The following is a 24,244-nucleotide window of genomic DNA, read 5'->3' as shown; positions in this document are numbered from 1 at the left end:
AAAATAGAATTTTAGAACCACAGCAGAGAAATATCAGGGATTAAGTGATGTACAACACTTTACTTTCAAGCTCTATGGGGCTCTTCATAAGGCAGACAGCAAGCAAATAATTTTATAAATCGTTATATTCCTTACTCAAATGCTATTTTAAGCATGTAGGGATTATGACTACATTTAAATGCTGAACCAAAAATGATTTCTCATCCAAAGAACATCATGTCTCAATATAAGATGATACTAATTGTCTTTAGTGCTCAGTAATAATATTAAAGCCTTTCTGCTTCCATTTTCATCTCAGAAGCTAACAGTCACCGGTTTTGCCACTGCATTTTTTTGAACTATTATTGTGTGTGGCAGTGTGCACACACACTTGATTATTGCTAGGGCACAGCTTGGCATGCAGGTGTGTTACTTTTCACTAAAAAGAAAATGGAAGACTGTCAGCCTGACAATGTTCTTTACAATTTATCTCCCCAACTCCCACACAGACTTTGAAGGAGCTCCAGGCAAGCTCCTCATTTGCATCACTTAAACCCTTCATCACATTTTGTCTACTTCTTATCTTCACATTATTTCCCTTTGCACCAGATTCAGAGCATCCAATCCTAAGAAGGAGATACTAAATAAAATGAAAAGGAAAAGCCCAGTTGCTATGAAGTAAAAAAAAAAAAAAATCAAGACACAATCTGAAATTTACATACAAGGTTAAATCTAATATTATTCAAAGTCGTATTTAACGTGTTATTTAAAACATCCACAGATCTCTTTCTGCTAGAGTAAGCAGTCCTAACTCCAGAGGAAGGAAAACTGTGCATGCTATCCAAAGCATTTACCTTTTAATCCTATTACATTTACAGACCAGTTTTTGGCATAATCAGCCAAAGCAACAAGAAAAACACTAATAGTGCTACAGTTAACTAAAAAGGGATGATCAAGGCTGCTCTGCTTTTTTTTTTTTAAAAAAAAGGATTACATTATCTCAAATATATTCCCATTCCACTATAATAATATACTATTCATTATAAATCACAAAGGAGTCCCGTCCCGTCCCCCCCGTATCACTGCAATGCGGGAATGAAATTCATGGAAAAGTTATTCTAACCTGCAATACATAATGCTAATTGAGCATGGTCCAGCTGTAACCCTTGCTTATATTAACCACATATGGTATTTCTCTTGTTTACAGTATTAGATTCTCAGGAATTAACCCATTAAAATTACAGGCATACAGGCACACCCCGTATCTTTGGGGGATCCAATCCTGGGACCCTCCCTAATGCATATGGAAACTACGGGGATGACTGTATTAATAGCTGCCCCCAGTCACCTCCCCACGTGCCCACTAAACTTCTTTAAGCCATTTCTGCCCAACAATGCATATATGCAACAGGGATCAAACGCGTACACCTGTGGGCTGGGCAGAAATTGGTTTTAAAGGCTTAAAGGTATTTCTTGCTTAAAACAGGGTGCTGTTTTAAAGCAAGGGTGCTATAAGCACCCTTATATAAAAGGCTGTTATTAGCATTCAAGATTATAGTGTGAAAAGAGCAGGCTGCCAGCATCCTGAATGTCTGATAAAACCAAACCAAATGGTTTCATCAAAACCAGGGGTGTCCAAAGTTTTTGGCAGGAGGCCACATCAGTTCTCTGACACTGTGTCCGGGGCCGGGGAAAAAAACAATTAATTTACATTTAAAATTTGAATAAATTTGAATAAGTTTACATAAATGAATATATTAAAGATGATCTTATATGAATGAATGAAGGTCTTGCAATAGCTCAAGGCCTATAAAAGGCCTTGCACAAAGCAAAGCTGGCCTTTCCTTTGCTGTTGCTACTGCATCACAGATGTGAAACAGCAAGAAGTGGAGGGAGCCCTCATCCCACAGCTCATGCGAGGGGTCAAACAGTCGCCTTCATGCTGCGAGCAGTTGCGTTGGGCCAGTGCAGGCTGCAACAAATCTGAGGAGGGCCAGAGGCTCATTGGAGACTGGGGGCTCCCTGAGGGCCACATTGAGAGGCCTCGAGGGCTGCACGTGGCCCCAGAGCCGGGGTTTGGGCACCCCTGATCTAAACAGAAAGTGGAAGTTAATTGCTGATTGTAACACTTTTCTAACATAGATGTGTTCACAGTATTGCACCCAGCCGCACATGAGGTTGGACCCAGCTGCATGACAGCCCATCTCTGAAGACACTCCTCCTATTTAGCAGTGGTAGAAGATGATGAGAGGAGCTACTCTCAGGAGGATGAGGCAACAGGCTTCCTGTTGAAGAAGACATCTAGGGTATTGCCTTCACCACAGTTCCCTCTCCCAAAACAGTTCCTGGCAGCAAGCAGTTGGCCCCCATGCTAACCAGAATAAACTGATGTCGTTGGTGCAGCACTAGCCAGAATATCTGGGTCGCCCAGAAAGTAATGCACCACATTTTTTTTCTTCAACAATTATTTATTGAACACAATGAAACTTACACACAAGAAAGAATGATGTTTCTTCTACTATTTTTTCCTATTTTTCCACGTAATCTCCGTCCAGTTCTATGGCCTTCCTCCAGCGACACACAAGGGCATGTATGCCCTGTCGGTACCACTCCTTGTTCTGGTCACGAAGCCATTTCTGCACTGTGTGAATCACCTCTTTGTCATCCTCAAAATGTCTTCCACGAATGGCATCCTTTAATGGCCCAAACAAGGGAGGTCTAGGTCTGAGGGAGCTAGGTCAGGGCTGTAGGGTGGATGGGGTAACACAGTCCAACCCTGTTTAGTGATGTGTTCCGAAGTCCTCAAACTTGTGTGAGGCCGAGCGTTATCATGTTGAATCAAACATTCACCTGGGTTGTTATGGCGCCGAAGTCGCTGGAAGCGCTTCTTGAGTTTGGTTAATGTCTTCACATAAGCTTCAGAATTAATGGTGCTGCCTCTTGGCATCACATCAATGAGTATGACGCCCTCACAGTCCCAAAACACAGTGATCATGACCTTACCGGCGGAAGCAGTTGCTTTGAATTTTTTCTTCTGTGGGGATTGAGGATGACGCCATTCCATCGACTGTCGTTTTGTTTCGGGCTCAAAATGGTGAACCCAGGTTTCATCACCTGTCACAATCCTGGACAAGAACGCTTCCCCCTCATCTTCAAAACGTTTCAGCAACTCAGAAGAAATGTTTTTTCTGAGAGATTTGTGGTCCACCGTAAGACAGCGCGGAACCCATCATGCACACACTTTTGAGTAATCAAGAGCACGGATGATTGCATCCACACTTCCTTTGCTGACTGACAGCTTCAGCGCCAACTGCCTAGTCGTTATGTGTCAGTCCTCGCGAATGAGCACATCAGCAAGCTGCGTCTTGTCAGGTGTGACAGCCGTGGATGGCCGCCCCGAACGCTGCAAATCTTGGAGCTCTGCCGAACCGCCTTCTAATGGCCTCACCCTCTGTGCCCAGCGACTAACCGTACTTCTGTCGACTGCAGATTCTCCATAAACTGTACACAAACGTTGTTGAATGTTCCCAACAGTTTCTTTCTCCGCAGTGAGAAATTCAACGACGACACGCTGCTTGTAACGTACATCACTTACAGACGCCATTTCGAAACACTACTGCAGCTACGCTATCTGTCTGAAGAAACCAAAAATTTGTGTGCGCACTCCTGAAAATTCAAATAATGTATATCTAAAGTTTCGCATTCATACCATTACTGTAGACTGAGAAAAAAAATGTGGTGCATTACTTTCTGGGCAACCCTCGTACTTCACTTCTGTTGGCTGAAAGCACAGCACAGACAGCTGTACTTTTCTGCACCAAACACTGTAACTCCTACTTCCTTCTCATTTAAAACAGTGTCCAAACTCCTCTTTTCATCTGCCAGCTTGCTGCCAAACCTCCACACAGCAGCCTTGGTGCCTAGAGATTGCCTGGAAACTTTTGTCTGGTGCACCTGAATGTCTACTCAACCAATCAGTGCAGTGGCACTCTTTGTCTCAGGTGTAATTTTTATAGCTCTGTACAAGTTCAGCATGAGAGAGCCACATGCAAACAGCCGCAACCGTCCTTTGGCTTAAGCCAGGTGTCTCCAAACATTTTGGCCAGGGGGCTGCATCAAATATCTGGCAAGGTGCAGAGGGTCAGAAAAAAAAATTTAAATACAAAATTTTATAAATATAAAAATATAAAATATAAATATAAAATATAAAAATATAAAAATGAATGGGCTCATTCATTCAACCTCTCTGGCCCTTAGAACACCCTCTAGATGCAACCAGAGCACAGCTCCAATCACATTTGGCCAAGTGGGCCAGAGTCTTTCAGGGGACAAGAGGCTGGCTGCGGGACAGATAGAGGCTCGCTGCGGGCCGCATCTGGCCCCCAGGCCGGGGTTTGGAGACCCCTTGCTTAAGCAAGCAATGAGGTGATACAAAGTCCAAAGCATAGCCTAGGCATCCCTCCTTGCCCCCTGACCTGGTTAGACGGACTGGGAAGCCCATCTCGTTGATGCATGCCAGCAGGTGGGCTTACCTGGGGCTATTGTCTTCCTAGGCTCAGATGATGCAGTCCACCAGCTAATTGTTTGCTTGGTCACTCAATTTCTTGCAATGGTATGGATTTCTCAGAGAAACCTTTTTCTCATTGAATACCACACTGAAGTGATCCTTAAGAGAAACATATTGTTAGGAGGAGTGAGCAATGGGACCTCAATTAGCACATAAGCAATCAGATCTGTTACGTCCACGTTGATGCTTTAGCATTCTTTTATATATTTATAGCTTCACAGCAGCTGTATAAACAGGCGTATACTTATAAAACATACCCACTGTAAAAGTATTGCAGCAAGAAATTGCTACTTACAACATGGACCCAATTCTACTGATGCAGTGTTTCTCAAGCTGTAGGTGGGCCATGAGCCAATTTCAGGTGGGTTCCCATTCATTGCAATGTTTTTTAAATATATATATATATATATATATATATATATATATTACACTTGATACTACCATGGTATGTGACGGTATGGGGGCAAATGTTACAGATCTGTACTTTTAATAGGCTACTATGTAAATGCTTTTAACAATGATAGTAAAATGGGGCTTACTCCCAGGTAATTGTGACAACACTTCCAGGTTAATGACATCACTTCAGGTGGGTTCCAACAGACTGTTGTTCTAAAAGTGGACCCTGATGCTAAAACATTTGAGAACTACTGTATTAATGTGTTTAATTTTTACAATAGGCCTGCAACTTTACAAATTGGATAGCCGTGTTCCATTGAGAGTACCCCATTTTAGAATTATAGATATTACCTAATATACTATTAAGTATATAACTATGCACCATACTAACAGATACATTTAAAGCTTTCCAATCATGCCAGTAATGCATTCATCTGAACAAAAAAACATTTGCATTACTTTATTGGTGCCCAGCTGTGCAATCCACTAACCTGCAATTTAAGATTATTCAACACAACAATTTGAATGGCTGCTCAACACCACTGGGCAGGACAGTAAGGGATGGAAACTGAGTAATAAAGAAAGAATTTGCTAGAGACAACTGCCCTTCCCCTCTGCTCAGACAAGACTGGATAAGAAAACAAATAAGGGGCTTGCATTAAGTAAGAGGTACTAAATAAACTCTTTGGTTGCTGTGTTCGTTCTAATGAAAAGAAAGTCACAGGAGCTATACTTCTTAGCATATAAATTGTTGCCAATGAGCTCACGTTCCAAAACATGCACAGTCTCACCTAACTACATTTTGGTTCCTTAGCTGACATTCCTAACAGTCGCACAGGAATTTGTCCTGGAAGAGGTGAGGCATGACACCCTCTAATCAAAAACAAGCTAAATAATGAAGTGGTGCTCTGGAGGGGGGAGGCGTGGTGCTAAGTTTTGTAGGGCAGCTCAACACAGGTCAGCTGTCCCAACCCCCTCGCCGTCTGAGTCACTCCGGACAGCGAGAGCAAAGTGGAGGAGATGGCTCCGCGTTACTCTCGTCGTCTGGAATGGCTCCAATGCCAAGGGGCTGGAGCAGTTTACATGGCGCATTGAGGCACCCTGCAAAACTTAGCACTGTGCCCCCTCTTTGGGAACGCCACTGAAATAACAGACAATCGTCAGACCAGAAGGCTGTAGCACTATGAGGCACTTGTGCATCACAGTTCTCTAAAGCAGGGGTGCCCAAACCCCGGCCCTGGGGCCACTTGCGGCTCTCGAGGACTGCCAATCTGGCCCTCGGGGAGCCCCCAGTCTCCAATGAGCCTCTGGCCCTCCAGAGACTTGCTGGAGCCCGCACTGAACCAACACAACTGCTCTTAGTGTGACGGCCAACTGTTTGACCTCTTTTGTGAGCTGTGGGACGAGGGCTCCCTCCACTGCTTGCTGTTTCACATCTGCAATGCAGCAGTGGCCGCAAAGGAAAGGCCGGTCCTGCTTTGTGCAAGGCCTTTTATAGGCCTTGAGTTACTGCAAGACCTTCATTCATTCATATAAGTTCCATCTCTAATATATTCATTTATGTAAACTTATTCAAATTTTAAATGTAAATTAATTCTTTTTTCCCAGCCCCTGACACAGTGCCAGAGAGATGATGTGGCCCTCCTGCCAAAAAGTTTGGACACCTCTGCTCTAAAGTCTTGCCACTTTGGGCTCCACCTCCCCTCTTGGCATAACATTATTTGCAAGCCTAGGGGCACAATCCTGACTGCGCCTTGGGCGCAAGTGTCATAGTACTCATTTAACACTCCCCTGATGTTCCCATACCACCTGTAAACAAAAGCTCGGCTACTCTTCGAGTGAGTGCAGCAATGCAGAAAGCGCCAATCAATTCCTTACAAACCCAAACAACAAACCCACCCATCCCAGTTCCCATCATGACTCCTGATTCCACACTCAGGAGCTCCACGAAGCATGCCACAGTTGGACCAACACGGAGGGACGGAGCATCACAGCTTGGCAAGGCAGGAGGGGATTAGCAGCATAAGTGAGGGTACAGATCCAGAGGGTGGGCAGACAGGAGCTTACAACCTTTGCAGTTCTACTCAGAAGTCCCACTCTGAGTCTCACTGCTGTCAGTGGGGCTTCTTCCCAGGTGACTGTGGAGGAGGAGACTAGAACTGTTCTAGTTCTCATTGTTCTCGAGTCACTTCTGGTTTCCAAACATGCGTAACTGAAGCCCACATGAATCAGGGAAAATGTGCACTTTGAGACCTGAGTCAGAGTTCTTCAATCAAGATGACCATCCCTGCAAAATACCAAGAATAAGTAACTGTCTTCTCCTCTCTCCCCCAAATGTTGTAACAACTCCACAACCCTTCTGAGTGAAAGGATTATTAGGCACAGTAGGAATATATAAAAAATCCCTGAGTCCCTTATCAGTGAACATCAGTGAAGACTGAAGTTGCAGCAGGAGCTACACGTGGCCCTGAGTCTACTTTCACTGCTGAGTCCCTAGTGCTCCCACCAGCAGAATAGGAGCATAAGGCTAACTACACTGTTTCATCTGTGTAATTGTACTCTAGCTTAAGAAATAAATCCTGTTCCTCTTTACCCACCAGTGGATTCATTGCCACCATATCTAAAAAGAACTATTTCTCTCCAACAACAGAGCCAGAGGACTGACTCTTTAAATATCTCTACTCTTCAAGAAAGGAGGTAGAGCAGTCATTTTCAACCACTGTGCCATGGCACACTGGTGTGCCGAAAATGGTTCCCAGGTGTGCCGCGGGAATTTAGGAGAGGGTCATTTATCAATAGGACCATTAGGGGATGTGAGCCCCCATTAATAGCACAGTGTGCCTTGTCAACTGTCAAAAAGCTGATGGTGTGCCTTGACCATTTTAGTCCCTTGCCAGTGTGCCTTGACCATTTTAGTGCCTTGCCAGTGTGCCTCGAGATGAAAAAGGTTGAAAATCACTGAGGTAGAGCAACGAAAAGGACAGTTTAGGCCTGGAGGAATTTAAGGCCATGGTCCATCTCTAGTCCTTGTTGGTGCAAGTTGCTCACTCTGAGCTCTACAAACAGCTGCAACTCCAGAACATAGTACACAACTCAGTCCCACCATCAAGTCACCCAGACTTTTCTCTCTTTGCCCTCAGAGTTCTGAGACAAGACAGACTAGGTAGGAAGCATATGCAGGTCACAGGATGGTCTGAAAATCATGGCCCTTCCTTCTCGCTTCAAGGTCAAATATGTATACATGCACACAGACAGACAGTTTTGCCAGTACAGAAGAGAACAAAGTGAGTACAGACGTAATATATACTTCCTAAGAACATTCCTGCAATGCAATAACTTGCTGAGATAAATGATGGTGCCATACTGTCCCTTTCTTGGAGATTTCAACAAGACCATTTACAAATTGATCATACAAACTTCAGATATGGTACAGGTATTGGCAACCTTCAGTCTCGAAAGACTATGGTATCGCGCTCTGAAAGGTGGTTCTGGCACAGCGTCTAGTGTGGCTGAAAAGGCCAATCCGGGAGTGACAATCCCTTCCACACCGGGAGCAAGTGCAGTCTGTCCCTGGTCTGTCTCCCTGGCTATGGGCCTTCCTTCTTTGCCTCTTAGCCTCAGACTGTTGGCAAAGTGTAGCTGCCCAATGAGATGCAATGATCTCTCCCACCGTCGGAAGCAGCCCCTGGCGTCATGCTCTACGCCAATCGAGCAAAGACTTATAACCGGTAAACTGCTGCTTCCCGTGTTGTGCCGACGCCGTATGGCGAAGTTGGAGTGTCCTCTCCAGTGCGCGAAGCCTGGGTAAAGAAGGTATGGAGGATAGGCTATTACCCATGCAGCAAATCCCCCCTCTCCACGTCGCTGGAATGGTCCAATGGAAAGGCAGAAGCCAATACGGTTGGTTCCAGCGGCGTCGCAGGAGTTGCCAGAACGTGACTGTGTTCAGCCATGAACTGCCTAAGGGACTCCGGCTCCTGATTTTGCCTCGAGGTTGACTCCTGAAGCCTTTTCCAGAACTGGATGTAGCCACAAGGCAGTGGAGGTTTGAGGTCAGAGTTTCCTTCTCTTAGATGAGCTGCCTTCCTAGGCTGACGAGTCCCATCTACCCGGTGGCTGTTTAGTCGCCTCTTACGACAAGTACAGCCAAACTGAGGGCCTATTCTTAGCCCCCAGCCCCCAGGGTTATGGTATATATGGTATATATATGATATGGTATATCAGATATGGTATATCCTGTTTTAGTGCAAGGGGTGGACTACATAATCCAGCTCTTTTCTGTGTAATTATTTGCAGTAATACATCAAATAATGTTCTATTTTTCCATTCTGTTCTGAAGTCCTTTTAGCTTTCAACTTCAACCGAGTTCTTAAGATTAACTACATAATGAAATTGCTGGCTTTGTCCCTAGTTAAACCTTCTTCATTCAAACTTTTTTTTTATTAACGCATTATGCAAGTTGTGCAGCATGCTTTTTACTTAAAAGTATTATAACTAAGACATTTTTAAAATTAGCACAATTAATTCAACATTAATTTATACGCCTAAAAATTGAAGTTGATACAAGGTAAAAATTATAAATGCTACCATTTTTATACTGAATTCTTTTTTTGTATAATACTAAAATATAAAATAGCATATTCTAACATCTTTTAATTAATACAACATGTAATTTGAGGCCTGACATACTTAACTCCTTAAATAAGTGGTTCTCAAACCTTTTAGCAATAGGACCCATTTTTTAGAATGACAATCTGTCAGGACCCAGCAGAAGTGATGCTGTTAACCTGGAAATGATGTCATAGTCAGAAGTCACATCAATTTAGGCTTTAAACCTATGCTGCGATCAGCCAAAGTTCCCATTACACAGCATGCAACTGTTACCCTGCATGTGCTCAATCTTGTCTGATCTTGGAAGCTAAGCAGGGTCAGGCCTGGTTAGTACTTGGATGGGAGACCGCCTGGGAATACCGGGTGCTGTAGGCTTATACCATAGTCTTTCGAGACTGAAAGTTGCCAACCATCTCCCTATACTGAACACTATCTCCCGATCTTGTCTGACCTCGGAAGCTAAGCAGGGTCAGGCCTGGTTAGTACTTGGATGGGAGACCGCCTGGGAATACCGGGTGCTGTAGGCTTATACCATAGTCTTTCGAGACTGAAGGTTGCCAACCATATGCTGTTATTTTGCATAGCTTGGAATTCAAAATTCCAGCTCAGAAGTCAAAGCAAAACAGACTTGGATCCTTCTCCAACAACACAGCCCTCCCTTCTTTTCACCTATCCCATCTTCCTACCTATTCAGGGCAAAGCACCAGGCTTCTCTCCCACCGGAAGCCTGCCCTGCCAGCAGCCCTGTATTTTCAATGGTGGTGAGATAGGTGCTAAGCAACCCACCTGAAATTGGCTCATGACCCACCTACTGGGTCCCAACCCACAGTCTGAGAAACTCTGCCTTAAATGATTCGGTTGTATTTTCATTTTAAAAAAAAATGTGCATAAAACTTCTAGGAAAAAATGCAAGAGGACCAAATTTCTCAAGTCAGAAATAGGACTTTCAGCACATTTTCCTGATTTACATGTCAGAATATGCACAAAGTAATGAAGCTGGTGCTACCCCATATTATATATTCAGAATGGACACTTTGGAGTCAATCGGAGTACAGTAAAGTAACCCAATTCAAATGTTCATTGAAATAAGATAATAAGAAATTAACAGCACAGTTTTATGCATGTTTATTCAGAGGAATGTCCCATGAAACTCAATGGTATTTACTCCTAGATACACAGGGATAGGATTGCAGCCCTAATATAGTATATGTGCTTCCAGTGTTTTCAGACATTCATTCACCCCCCCCCCCCACAAAAAGAACTACAGAAAAATGAATTGCTGATGGAAAGCACAAATGTAAATAACTTAGAAACTTTCAAATTCTTCCGTATGATGAAAAGCAAATCATACATTACAACAAACACGCTAATCTAAAATAGCAGACATTATCAATTACTGCGAAGAATGTACATCACATGTTAAAAGGACAACTCATAACTCAGACACATTTTTTTTTAGGATTCTCCAACACTAGTATTTACTCGCTCTGTAAAAATAGAGCACAAGCAAGCACAAGGAAGATTGAAACTATGGTGGGGGGTGGGGGGAAATCCACTCAGCAAATGTAAGTGCACAGGTTTTCCAGAAAAATAAAATGAACTTCAAAACAATCTATGTATTCCTTTACCAAAGAAACCCATTTCCCTGTGGGCACAACCACAAGCTTTGAAGCATCAGAAAGTCATGACAGTGCAGCTGTTCGGAACCTCCAAGCAAATACTTTCAACAACAAAGGTAGCTCATTGTGTTCTTCATAGTAGATGCAAACTCTGCCCAATTCTTGGGAACCTTGACTCTTGGGTCACAGAAACCCTTCATCCAGTGTGTTCCCAAGAAGCTTGGAGAGGGAGGCGTATGTGGCTTCTGGAAAGGAAGAACAGTGTTTTGAAGCAGATCTGTTTAAACTATTCAAACATATCAACTGATATGCTCTGATATGCCGGGAGGTGTTGGCAAAGAGAGGTGAGACATAAGAACATAAGAACAGCTCCACTGGATCAGGCCATAGGCCCATCTAGACCAGCTTCCTGTATCTCACAGTGGCCCACCAAATGCCCCAGGGAGCACACCAGATAACAAGAGACCTGCAAGGCCTCCTGGGAATTGTAGTTAAGAACATAAGAACAGCCCCACTGGATCAGGCCATAGGCCCATCTAGTCCAGCTTCCTGTATCTCACAGCAGCCCACCAAATGCCCCAGGGAGCACACCGGATAACAAGAGACCTGCAAGGCTTCCTGGGAATTGTAGTTAAGAACATAAGAACAGCCCCACTGGATCAGGCCATAGGCCCATCTAGTCCAGCTTCCTGTATCTCACAGCAGCCCACCAAATGCCCCAGGGAGCACACCGGATAACAAGAGACCTGCAAGGCTTCCTGGGAATTGTAGTTAGGAACATAAGAACAGCCCCACTGGATCAGGCCATAGGCCCATCTAGTCCAGCTTCCTGTATCTCACAGCAGCCCACCAAATGCCCCAGGGAGCACACCGGATACCAAGAGACCTGCAAGGCTTCCTGGGAATTGTAGTTAAGAACATAAGAACAGCCCTACTGGATCAGGCCATAGGCCCATCTAGTCCAGCTTCCTGTATCTCACAGTGGCCCACCAAATGCCCCAGGGAGCACACCAGATAACAAGAGACCTCATCCTGGTGCCCTCCCTTGCAGCTGGCATTCTGATATAGAGACTGAGCATACTGGAGGGGCAGTGAGGAGATCTGGCTGAAACAAGTGCAGGATTTACTGGGGTGGGGTGGGGGGAGAGAGAGAGAGACACAGAGAGAGAGAGAGAGAGAGAGAATGGGAGGCAACTGACTCTGGAATTTGGAAGGTGGGGAAGAGGGAGGGGCGGGGAGGGGCAGAAAGAGAGGGGTTAACTGCAATTATGATGGGGGGGATGTGTGTGCAGAAGGGGAGGAGGTGGGTGGGAGGGAAGAAAAGCATCACTTGCCTGCTCATTTATTCAAGAAAGAGTGCGACCAAGCCTCTGTACGTCTACTCAGAAGTAAGCCCCATTATAGTCAATGGGGCTCACTCCTAGGTAAGTGTGGATCGGATTGGGGCCCAGCGCCCTTCCTGCCAAAGCCTTGCCAGGGGAGGCAACACAAGGCAGGGTCACTTTGGGGCATTGCTGGCAAGGAAAAGGGTCTCTCCTGGAGCCTTTCCAGGAGGCTGCCTCTGGCTCCTACCTGCTTCCACCTTCAGGCTCACTCTCACTCCCTCCACGTTCCCGCCCCCTGGGAGCCCTTCCAGGCTTCTCAAGCTGCCTGGCTGGCTGCCCAATCAGCGCACGGGCAGGCACCAGCAACAGCAGGAGTGTCCAAGCCCAAGCCCCTGCGCGGCTGCCCCTTTTTCTCCTGCTGCCGCGTGAGGCCGCAAGCCCCCGCTTCTCTTGTGCGCGCTGCTGCTGACTCCTTGGCCCCGCGGCAAACCTGAGGCAGCCTCACGGCACACCAGTGTGCTGCGGCACAGCTGTGTTACAGCCTGCTATACAGAACGCTAGGAGGAGAAACGTGAGAAGCAGCCTTCAGGAATGCTAGATGAGGGAGACTAAGATACAGTGATGCCTCGCAAGACGAAATTAATTCATTCCGCAAGTCGTTTCGTATTGCGAAAATTTCGTCTTGCAAAGCGCGGTTTCCCATAGGAATGCACTGAAATTTAATTAATGTGTTCCTATGGGCAAAAAAAGTCAGAACAAAGTCAAATTTGGTTTACAAAGTGTTTATTAAGTGTTTAATGGCATACATACTGTACAGAGGATTTCAAAAATTTCAAGCACAAAACTTCAATTCATTCTGGGTATTAACGGTTGTGAGATTTAAAAGAAACCAAAACAAAAAAAATGCAAAAAAATTCATCTTGCGAAGCACAGCCATAGAAAAATTCGTCTTGCGAGTCACCAAAAAATCGCAAAACGCTTTCGTCTTGCGAGTTTTTCGTTGCGCGAGGCATTCGTCTTGCAAGGCATCACTGTAATGCTAAACAGGAAGCTTCACACTAGTGTTCTCTAAGGACCCAATCCTGTCCAGTGTTGCAGTTCTGATGCAGTTGTGCCATCAGGGCATGTATGGCATCCTGCAGTGGGGGTGGGGGCAGTCACTGATGCCTCCTCAAAGTAACAGAATGTTTGTTGCTTGAAAGTTGGATGGGATTGGGCCCTCAATCTCCCTCCAAAGAAAACCCTTAGTCTCCATCCTCTAGCATTCCAGATTGCTCCTTCTCTCATTCCTCCTTGAGCGTTCTACAACAGGCTGTAGCAGAAGAGAGATGAGTGCTTCACACCATAGTAAATATAGAGTTCCCTTTTATCTGTGGTTTCAGTATCGGGACAGGGGGGAATATATCTCCCACTGATATGGCAGGGCATACATGACATATTTACTGTACAGAAGTAAATAAGTTTTATGTCTACAGAAGGAAATCAGTTTGAAAATTAACAAAAACAGAAAAAGATTCCAAAGCCTGATGCAGACTGAGCAAGGTCAGTGGTCCCCTGAAGCAATGGAACATAGAGGCATCCATTGGGGAAAAAAAGACCAGCAGAACATTCTGTCTGGGAGTGGGGAGAAAAAGGGAACTTGTCTGTTGCCCCTTACTATTTACAATCACAAAAACAGTTCAGGAAATTAGCTATTGGGTTTAGTTTATATGATCTTTCCTCCACAAACAATGTACTATTTTTTTCATACTGAAAATAGTGTGTTTTTTTTTCATTCTGAAAAGTAGATATTTGTACTTAAAATTTAACCTTTAATTTTTTGATGCACATGAAAACGTTTGTCAACAACGAAGCCCATATTTCATCCTGACTCACTGCTCATAAATCGACAGATGCTCACGTCAGCAAGTGCTCTAAGTTGTTAACACTAGTACAAGAAATTCCAGCTGCTTTCGCAATTTAATATTGCTCAACAGTTACATAATTGCATTGCCGCTCATACAACCGTTTTAAAAATCATCACTGGGAAAAGACAAAAAGGTAAAAATAATGTAATCACAACACAGATACAACACCTTGTTCAACCAGTGCATTACATGATATTTATGACATACACAAGCACAATACTGAGACATGAATTTTTAAAACATTCTAACAGACATTTGGAAAATACTTTGTACTTTCAGAATTCCTTGATTTACAGCTATTAATATGTAATGTTCTGCCATCAGAGCTGTTTTGAGAAAGCAACTGGAACTTTCAGTATGAAAGTAATAGGTACTTTTAGCATGATTCGGTTGCAGCACCTCTGTACAATGGAGGGAAGCTACCTCATTATTCTCTTTATTTGTAGGTTTTTCTGTAAGTTCAATCAATACTTTCTCCTCTGAACCAGGTGCACATACTCCAGGCAAGAACAATTGTCCTCCTGCTTCCTGGTTAATTTATTTGAGCACATGGGGCAATGGTTTGGGCAAACTACCTCTGCATGTGCACTGCTAAGTAAGCTTAGCCACATGTGTAGAGGGATGGTTCAGAATACCTATTTCCACATGATTAGGAAAATTATCAGAGAAGCAAGGTGAGGCACCAGGTTATATGTGCATCGGGATCGCATGCATCTGTGATCATATGGGGGCAAGTAGTAACTGAACCAGCCCACTTAAAACTCATCTGAGTGTCCACTTGTTTGTGTGCCTGGTCTCAACAATTTCTCTTCCAAAGTACAAACGAATGTACACACAAAATAAAACGAAAAATTGATCTTGTTTATTGTATTTCTGTACTCTTTTTTAAATACTGCAGGATACCAATAATAATAAAAAATAATAATTATTTGTACAAATTTGGCCTCTAGATCAGCGGTGTCCAAACATTTTGGCAGGAGGGCCACATCATCTCTCTGACACTATGTCGGCGGCCGGGGGGGGAGGGGAAGAATTAATTTACATTTAAAATTTGAATAAATTTACATAAATGAATGTATTAGAGATGGAACTTATGTGAATGAATGATGGTCTTGCAGTAGCTCAAGGCCTATAAAAGGCCTTGCATAAAGCAAGCCCAGCTTTTCCTACGCTGCCACAGATGCATCACAGATGTGAAACAGCAAGCAGTGGAGGGAGCCCTTGTTGCATCAGGACAGCACGTGCTCCAGAAAGTGCCCAGAGGGCCAGAGACTCTTTGGAGACTGGGGGCTCCCTGCGGGCCAGATTGGGAGCCCCCGAGGGCTGCAAGCTGACCCCGGGCTGGGGTTTGGGCACCCCTGCTCTAAAAGTCAGAACTGGCCCTTTGATTTCTACACTACTTGGAAAATGTGCATTACACTCAATAGCCTGTTACTCTTTAATGCATGGTATTCTGAGTTAATAACTCCAGAGGAAAAAAAAAATGTGGAAGCAGCTCTCCAAGTCACAAAATAAGCTTTTAGGAGTCTGTCTAATGTAGGATAACTTAATTTGCCAAGGGGGTCTAGCTGGCTTCTCACAAATGTATGCATGCATGCAACTCCCATTACAGCTAATGGACACTGTGTGTGCATGGAGGTGACAGAATAGACACCTTAGGCAGGATATTAGTAAGTAACAGCATTGAAATTAATCTTGGAGAGATGATACATTTCTAATTTGACTTTCATCATCTCTATAAAGTACTGGAAAAGCTTACAAACCTCATCCATTCGTGAAGCAAAATTCATTTTTCAAATGACTTGTTAATGTAACCGTGCAGAGTACTGATTTCCTCATTATTTTACACATTCCAATCAAATTATTAAATGTACATAGATCTCGGGTAGTATGATTAGCACGGTGAGTTATGCTCAAACAAGTCATTGCCATCTCTCAAATCTTGGCATGCTGGAACTCAACAGGGCAACAAAAAGCTAATGAAACCATATAATAAAACAAAACACAATGACATTAAATGGAAATTAAGGTGTATTAACAGCCAGAACTGTATTAGGTTTAACATAGTAAAGCAAAGAACTTGTACAAGAGGTAGCCCAACATGCTGTGTAATGTCTTATACCAGCACAAGAACAATTCTGGAGGTAACCATCTCTGTGTAAAAACCTTGTACAACATCCTTCTGCTCACACAAGAGCATTCCTGGTTGCAGAATGGACAGGTAGAGTGGATGGATATAACCAGGGGACATCCACTAAAATTGAGTATTAGGAGAGTTAACACAAAAGAAAATATTTCTTTACCCAGAAAGTAATTAGTCTGTGGAACTCCTTAGCACAGAATGAGGTGATGGCATTTGACCTACATGCCTTTTAAATATGATTGGACAGATTTCTAGAAGAAAAATTCATCATAGGCTACAAGCCTTGATGAGTTTGTGCAAACTCTTGATTTTAGAAATCGGTTACCTCAGAAGGCCAGGTTCAAGGGACTGAGAAAAGGATGCAGGTATCTTGTCTTGTGTGTTCCCTGACACATCAGGTGGGCCACTGCAAGAGACAGGAGGCTGGACTAGATGAGCCTTTGGCCTGACCCAGCAGAGCCCTTCTGATGTTCTGATGTTCAAAAAAAATGCCTCTGGATAACACCCAAGGATGAAAGGTCTATCTAGTTCAGTATCTTGCCTTCCACAGTGGCCAAATAGATGTCTCAAGAAACCAACATGCATGGTTTCAAGGCAGCAGTTCTCCTGTTGCTGCTTCCTAGCAACCAGTATAATGAGAAGCCTAAACCAGTCATTGAGAAGCCTTGAGTTGCATAGGGTAACCCACAGGAGAGCTCTTCCCTATGCCAGCACAGTCCCAGTTTCTGAGAAGGCAGCACTGATGTGGAAAGGAGCAAGCAAGTGCCATCTCTTTCTATACAGACCAGAGCATCTCATGTAGCATCACACAAAGCTAGTGCACTGCAGTTATCTTTGAAAATGCTATTATCTCTGCAGTTATCCATAAAAAATTCTCCAAGCTGCAAAGCCACCATTTACAGTGGTAGCTGCACCATAAACTCAAAATAAGTTTGCTTTGTATTCCACTGCAGACCCCCAATTCTCCCCAAAAGCCGTTCTGGAGCACTGGGACATGCAATGCTCAAACTCCCTTTGCTCCTTTCTGCTATCTCAACTTTTCCCATGAAGAAAGCCTTGGCATAAGGTTCCAGGGGAAAGAGGTTTCCCTGAGACGATTTCATATTACTGCCATTGCAGAAAGGTTGCATGGTCAAGCAGACCCGTAGCTTGTGGGTTGACTGTCCTCATCATCCACCAAGAACAATCAAGCTCCTGGCAAACCCACCTGCTGAGATTAGTATAAGAAAGCTAGCTGGGCATCCCAGTTCACCTGACCAGATCATAAGGCAAGTAGGAATGCCCAATGATCATAAACCACTGAACTAGCTATGACTTCAATAAACCTATAGCTGCAATCCTAACCGCACTTTCCTGAGAGTAAGCCCCACTGAACAAAATAAAACTTGCTTCTGAGTAGACATGCATAGGATTGTGTCCTAGATTACTTAAATATGGTGTAGTGGTCTGGGAGTTGGAACAAGACCTGGAAGATCCAGGTTCAAATCCCCCCCCCCTCTCTCTCTCTCTCTCACCTGAGCTCCTTGGAGGAAGGGAGGTATAAAAATTGTGGAAAATTAAAATCAGGAGCTTCAGTAAGGGGGAAGAAGAAGCCTTGTGCTTGTGTTTCAAGGACAATAGTGTCCAAAACTGCTAAGTGATCCATTTGATTCCTGCCTGCCTGGTGGATTTTATCCTAACATTGGTAACATCCGAAATAGAACTGAGTTCTTTCTGCAGACTTTCTCCCTTACAACTCTTAGTTCTTGAGTGAGCCCTATCCTCTCTTTCTGCTACTTATTTCATTTGTGTAATTTCAGAGGCTAACATGTATAGTGAAATTGCTTTTTGTAAGAGTTTCAGACAACGAAGAAAGCTATTCCAGAAATCTCTCTCTGCCAGGCAATGCAATCATGCATGTTAGTTACTAGTCTACACTTCTGTGGTGATTTGTAATTGAAACAAATCATCTTGAAGCAGTAAATTTATCGTTAGATAAGTAATTTTTCAAAATGTTCAAACGTATTAAACCAGGCTGTCCAAACTTTTTGGCAGGAGGGCCACATCATCTCTCTGACACTGTGTCGGGGGCCGGGGGGGGGAAGAATTAATTTATATTTGAATTTGAATAAATTTACATAAATGAATAGATTCAGATTCAGGAACCTTTACTGGCATAAAATAAAACATAAGACATTTAAATCACACCTAAACCCAATCAATACCCCACTCTTACTTACTTACACCACACCTATAAATGAATATATTAGAGATGAATGAATGAATGAATGAATGAATGAATGAATGAATATCTTGCAATAGCTCAAGGTCTATAAAAGCCTTGCACAAAGCAAGGCCAGCCTTTCCTTTGCTGCTCCTGCTGCATCACAGTTGTGAAACAGCAAGCAGTGGAGTGAGCACTCATCCCGCAGCTCAAGGTCAAACAGTTGGCCATCATACTGAGAGCAGTTGCATCAGGCCAGCGGGGGCTCCAGCAAGTCTCCAGAGGGCCAAAGGCTCATTGAAGACTGGGGGCTCCCTGAGGGCCGGATTGGGCGTCCTCGAGGGCCGCAAGTGATCCTGGTTTAGTTCTGGTTTAGGTGTAAGACATGCTGGACTTGAATTCAGTTTCAAATCACTGAAAATATTCTTAACTAGTTGCGGGATTCAAGTATGGATTCAGTTTAACTCCCTGGTATCAAGATTTTTTTTCAGTACTTACAAGAACAAAAGCAGAAACGAAGGAGATTATAACTACTGTATAATCCAAATGAAAACTTTGTTTTCAAAACACTGATCATCTGTTTAGAGATGATTAGAAAAAAAGTTTCTAATAACTAAATTGTTTCTTTGTCAAAGCCTTCGATCTCTGCAGAGAATTTTTTCCTTCTTTTTTTTCTTTTTTATCTTTCTTTTTTGCTATTTAAGCAAATGGTCTGTTGAAAAGCAACAAACAAATGAACTGGTTTGTTGAAAAGCAATATATAAATAATCTAAATTATAATAAAACTGAATATCCAGCCTGCAGATTTCAGTCAGAAAGAGACACATCTTCCAATAAGTAAAGTAACAAGAATTACTTAGTTAAGATTTGTCACACTTTAACCACTAGTGATCCTGAGCAAGAAACTCCTGCTTAGGGCATAAGACAACTCTTTAAAAAGAAGAGGATGCAAGACTATGGGCGGGTCACCCTAGCAAGTACATATCCATCTTTGCTCAGAGCACTCTTGGACTTAATAATGACTGATCACATCAGGAAAGGTGGTGACAGCCAGGGGAAGGGGACTATCTTTGGTCTGCAGAATAACTAAATGGTCTGTAGATCCATTTTTATTCATAAGCACCTACAGACTTCCTCCTGCTCCAACTCCTACTACTTCAGGTACTGTGCTTTCCGTTCCTCCTTATATGCTCAGTGGTTACCATAACAACTGCTGAGTGCCAATTAATAAACTACACACAATCAACAAAACTGCCTTAAGTAAAAAGTTTTGGGGTTTCTTCTGCCTTATTTATTCCTGTATCCCCAAGAAGAATGTTGTCACACTGGAAATGTTGTTCCAACTTGCTTGTGCTCTCATCTAGCTCTGAGAATGAATATTATATATCCCCCCATTCTCAAGCCTGAAAGAATGGTGAGGATTTCTAAGAAGATTTAAGATAAGAAACACAAAAACATTGATTGGGTAGAATTTAATCTTGTAAGCATTTGGGTGATGAACACCACATGCTTTTCAAAAAAAGAAAAAGAAAAAAATTATCTCTTGCTGAATTATAAACAGCATAAAACAACTGTGCTACATTAGGATTGAACAGAATGTTGGTTCCTGACTTTAATCGCCCAAATCCTAAACTGATATACTGTGTAACGGATATGTAAATCAGCTTCCTGAGTTCCGACTCATGGGATTAGATGAGTCACGGACCCAGGAAGGGAGATAGTGGTGAAGATACACTGTCAACACAACTACAGCCTCCAACAAGGGGGACCCAACAAATACCCCTAAAGCCCTTCCAGATGACAGTTGCCCAAAAATGAGGGCAACACTATGCCAACACTGCAGACAATGCAAAAAACTTATGGAAAATAGCAGGGAGGAATAGCACAAAAATCTCAGCTTTTATCACCCTTCTGTCCCACCCACTTTTCTCCAGTGGAGCACAAGACTCAGCCTATACTCTACAGCTCATCCCAGTACACCAACCCCAGTACTCAAGCTCCTGCCAAGGCAATAAACTCGGATTACATGGTGCATGGCACAGGTCTACAATTCTCTGGTTTAGGTCTGGCTTACTGCTGTGCATTTAGAGCACTTAGCGCATGCACACAGGAACTGCAGAGGAAAGGCACCTTGCACACAAGGGAGCACCTTGCACAAACAGACTGCTGCACATTGCTAACATCTTAACATCTTCCCAGAATTCTTACTGCAAGTTCTCTGTCCCAAGAGGAATCCACAAATATGGAAATGACACTTCTACCATGTCAACCAGAGGAGCAAGGACAAAGAGCTGCCACATGGGTAAACAAGGGAGTGGGGGCAATCCTAGGCTTCAGTGTGGCTCAGGACCCCACCCCCCCTTTAACAACAACAAATGGCTGTTTTGCATAACAAAAGCTGTGTTATATAACTCTTTATTTATGCAACAGCTAATTGCACAGTGTATCTGCTCCCTCTTGGTGAACTGCCAGTGCTAGTCTTACCCAGAGCCTCTCTTTTTAACGGGACTGCAGCATAAATCCCTTGGGGCAGAACAGTAACTTCTCACTGAGTTTCAGTGCAACTCCCAACAAGGGTAGAAAAGATAATTACGGTATCTCAAGCACCAAGCACACACACCCCTCAACAAAGCAGTGCTGCATGAGCATCCAGGTCACATCACTATCTCACATACAGCAAGTATCCATTCCGATCCAGAGATTATGTACTGCTAATGCTGCTGTCCCGTTTTGTTACACTCTTCATGTTTCTATTTGCTCCACAGGCAGCCATCTAGGGCAAGGCAAGGTCACAGGATTCTCCACTTAAGCCAGTCCTACAGACCATAAAGGAAGTGTGCAGCATGCTTGCCAGCAGGGACCAATGTGATGCCAGTTGTTCCTCTAGGATTGCTCAACTACCTGTACTTATTCCAGTCAGGACTCTATTGCTCTGCAAATTCCATGAAAGAATGCAATACTCCTGGTCAGGCTAAACTCACAGACACAAAGTGAGCACAAAGTCTGGACTCCAGACACCTGCACATGCTCTGCACATATTTCAGTTACAGGGATCCAAGGTACACTTGGCAGCCCCTGTATTCAGTAGCCTAGATCCTCACATAGCAAAGAACAGAAAACCTCTATGGTCTGCAGTGATTTCAACCTCTTTCATCTCATGACACACCGACAAGGTACTAAAATTGTCAGGGCACACCATCAGTTTTTTGATAATTGACAAGGCACGTCATGCTGTTTGTGGGGGGCTCACATTCCCCAATGGCCCTACTAATAATTGACCTCCCCCAAACACCCACAACGCATCATTTGTTAATTTATCATTAGCTGCTATATCCCATATTGCCCCACACCAAGCTTCCCACCTAAACTTAAACACAACTTTCCAATTTTTTGCTATCATCATTCTTGTTAATGCCACCATAATTCTTGTTACGCCACTGTGTTGTTTTCTGAAGGCCAATTAAAGAAAGGTGGGACACCAAAGAACTGAGCTGATTTAGGCTGGGCAAGCACAGAAACCTGGGGTTGACTTCTTTTGTGGAGGGAAAGACTGTACGCACTAGCCTTCTTCACCCTGGTGATGACAAGCAGATTCTTACTGGAAAGTACTATAGCACAAATGAAAGCTATGCCAATGGTGAGAGAGATGGCAAGACCGGAAGCAGGAAAGCAGTATTTTAACTGAAAAGAGCTGCTGGATGAAAGTCTGAGGATGAAAAAAGAACTAAATTTTAACATGCAGGGACTCAGGCTTGTGGAGAAGCACTAGCATCTGTTCTACAAGCCCTTCTCCTTAACTCCGAGAGTGCAGAGGAGCAGGCTGCATTGGCTTGGTAGACAGGTAATGTACTCTCCATGTGCTAACAGACGTTTTCAGTATATTCCCACCAGAATGAATAATGAACCACTACTACTGAACCAAAGGGGTCAAAGAGAAGGGAGTTGGGAGCTTTGGAGACAGCTTGAGGCACAGGTGTGGGTGGTAGTTTGGAGTGAGGGGGAAGATAGTTCTGATAAAGAGAGAAAGAGGAGGATAGGAAGTGAAGAACCTTGGTTAGAAAGTCATGAGGACATTTGTGAATCCTTGTGTTTGAGATGCAAAAATGGAGTCACATGATAATGCTAAAACAATAATAGCAACACACACCATCAGCTTTCATTCTAAAACCGACAGGTTAAGGAGACAATAGTCTATGCAGCAATTCTCAAACTGTAGGTCTGGGACCCACCAGTGGGTTGTGACCCAATTTTTGGTGGTTCACGAAACTGACAAGGCAGATGCGGCTATTTGCATCAATGGTTAAACAAGCTGCTACTCAGGGGAGCACTGCTGCCCAGTCACCATTCTAGCCACACGCCTTGGCATTTATAAATCAGCCAGATGGCTGTAGGGTTTCTAAAAAATTTGAGAACCAACTATGCGGATAGACTCCTTTTAACAAATTGTTCAAAACATTTATACAATCAATCACATCATTTCATTCCCACATCATATGAAAAGCAACCACTGTAAACTACTTTCACCATTTTGGAAAAGGATACAGAAAGATACAATATAAACTCATAATTCTAATTAAAAATCAGACATTTCAAAAGTATACAAAGCCACTAAGAAAAAGAAATGTTGGTGCATACAGTGTTTTGCACATGGCAGTGCATTTTCCCCTCAAATTAAGTCACTTTAACCCTTGGTTTATGTAAGGATTTGCTGGATCAATCCAATATTTAAGTCAAAAATACCAAAATATACCTCAAATATCACCAAAGGAAGTCATAAGAATAAAATATAGGGGCAAATGTATTAAGCATGAGTCCATTTGAAAGTTGATTGTAATAACTCAGCTACTTTCAACCTTTTTCATCTTACTGCACAATGAAAAGGTGCTAAAACTGTCAAGGCACACCACTGGTTTTCTGACAACTAACAAGGCACACCATGCTGTCGGTGGGCAGCTCACATCCCGCAATGGGCCTAATATTAAATGACCACCCCCAAACTCCCACGGTACACCTGCAGACCATTTGGGGCACACCAAAGTGTACGGCACAGTGGTTGAAAATCACCGTACTCACTTTATAGTTAGAGAGAGGGAGAACTTTCCTTTTTAAGTAAAACAATATATTTGCCCTTAGGTCATCAGGACCAGAAAATTCCCACAATGTAAAATATATAACCTACAACAATGGAATGTGAGGTCTAACAGTGCAATCCTAAACATGTTTATTCAGAAGTAAATCTCACTGTGTTCAATAGGGCTTATTCCCAGGTAAGTGCTCAGTGTTTCTCAAACTGTGGGTCATGAGCCAATTTCAGGTGGGTCCCTATTCATTTCAATATTTTATTTTTAATATATTCGACTTGATGCTCCCATGGTATGTGACTGCATTTGTGGAAATGTGACAGACCTGTACTTTTAACAAGCTACTCTGTATATTCTTTTAACTATGATTGTCAATGGGACTTACTCCTGGGTAAGTGAGGGCAAGATTGTAG

At 43.3% G+C, this 24,244-nt stretch overlaps 1 protein-coding gene and 2 pseudogenes across 2 annotated transcripts in view; 2 read left to right on the top strand and 1 right to left on the bottom strand.

Annotated features, from left to right (window-relative positions):
* Positions 1 to 24,244, bottom strand: part of TAFA5 (TAFA chemokine like family member 5) — a 297,491-nt gene that overhangs the window by 182,576 nt on the left and 90,671 nt on the right. The window lies entirely within an intron of this gene.
* Positions 9,812 to 9,928, top strand: LOC136657909 (5S ribosomal RNA; annotated as a pseudogene).
* Positions 9,958 to 10,080, top strand: LOC136658284 (5S ribosomal RNA; annotated as a pseudogene).

The sequence above is a fragment of the Tiliqua scincoides genome, chromosome 7 (genome assembly GCF_035046505.1).
Source record: "Tiliqua scincoides isolate rTilSci1 chromosome 7, rTilSci1.hap2, whole genome shotgun sequence".
Classification (NCBI taxonomy): domain Eukaryota; kingdom Metazoa; phylum Chordata; class Lepidosauria; order Squamata; family Scincidae; genus Tiliqua; species Tiliqua scincoides.
This window is presented reverse-complemented; position numbering and strand designations above follow the sequence as displayed.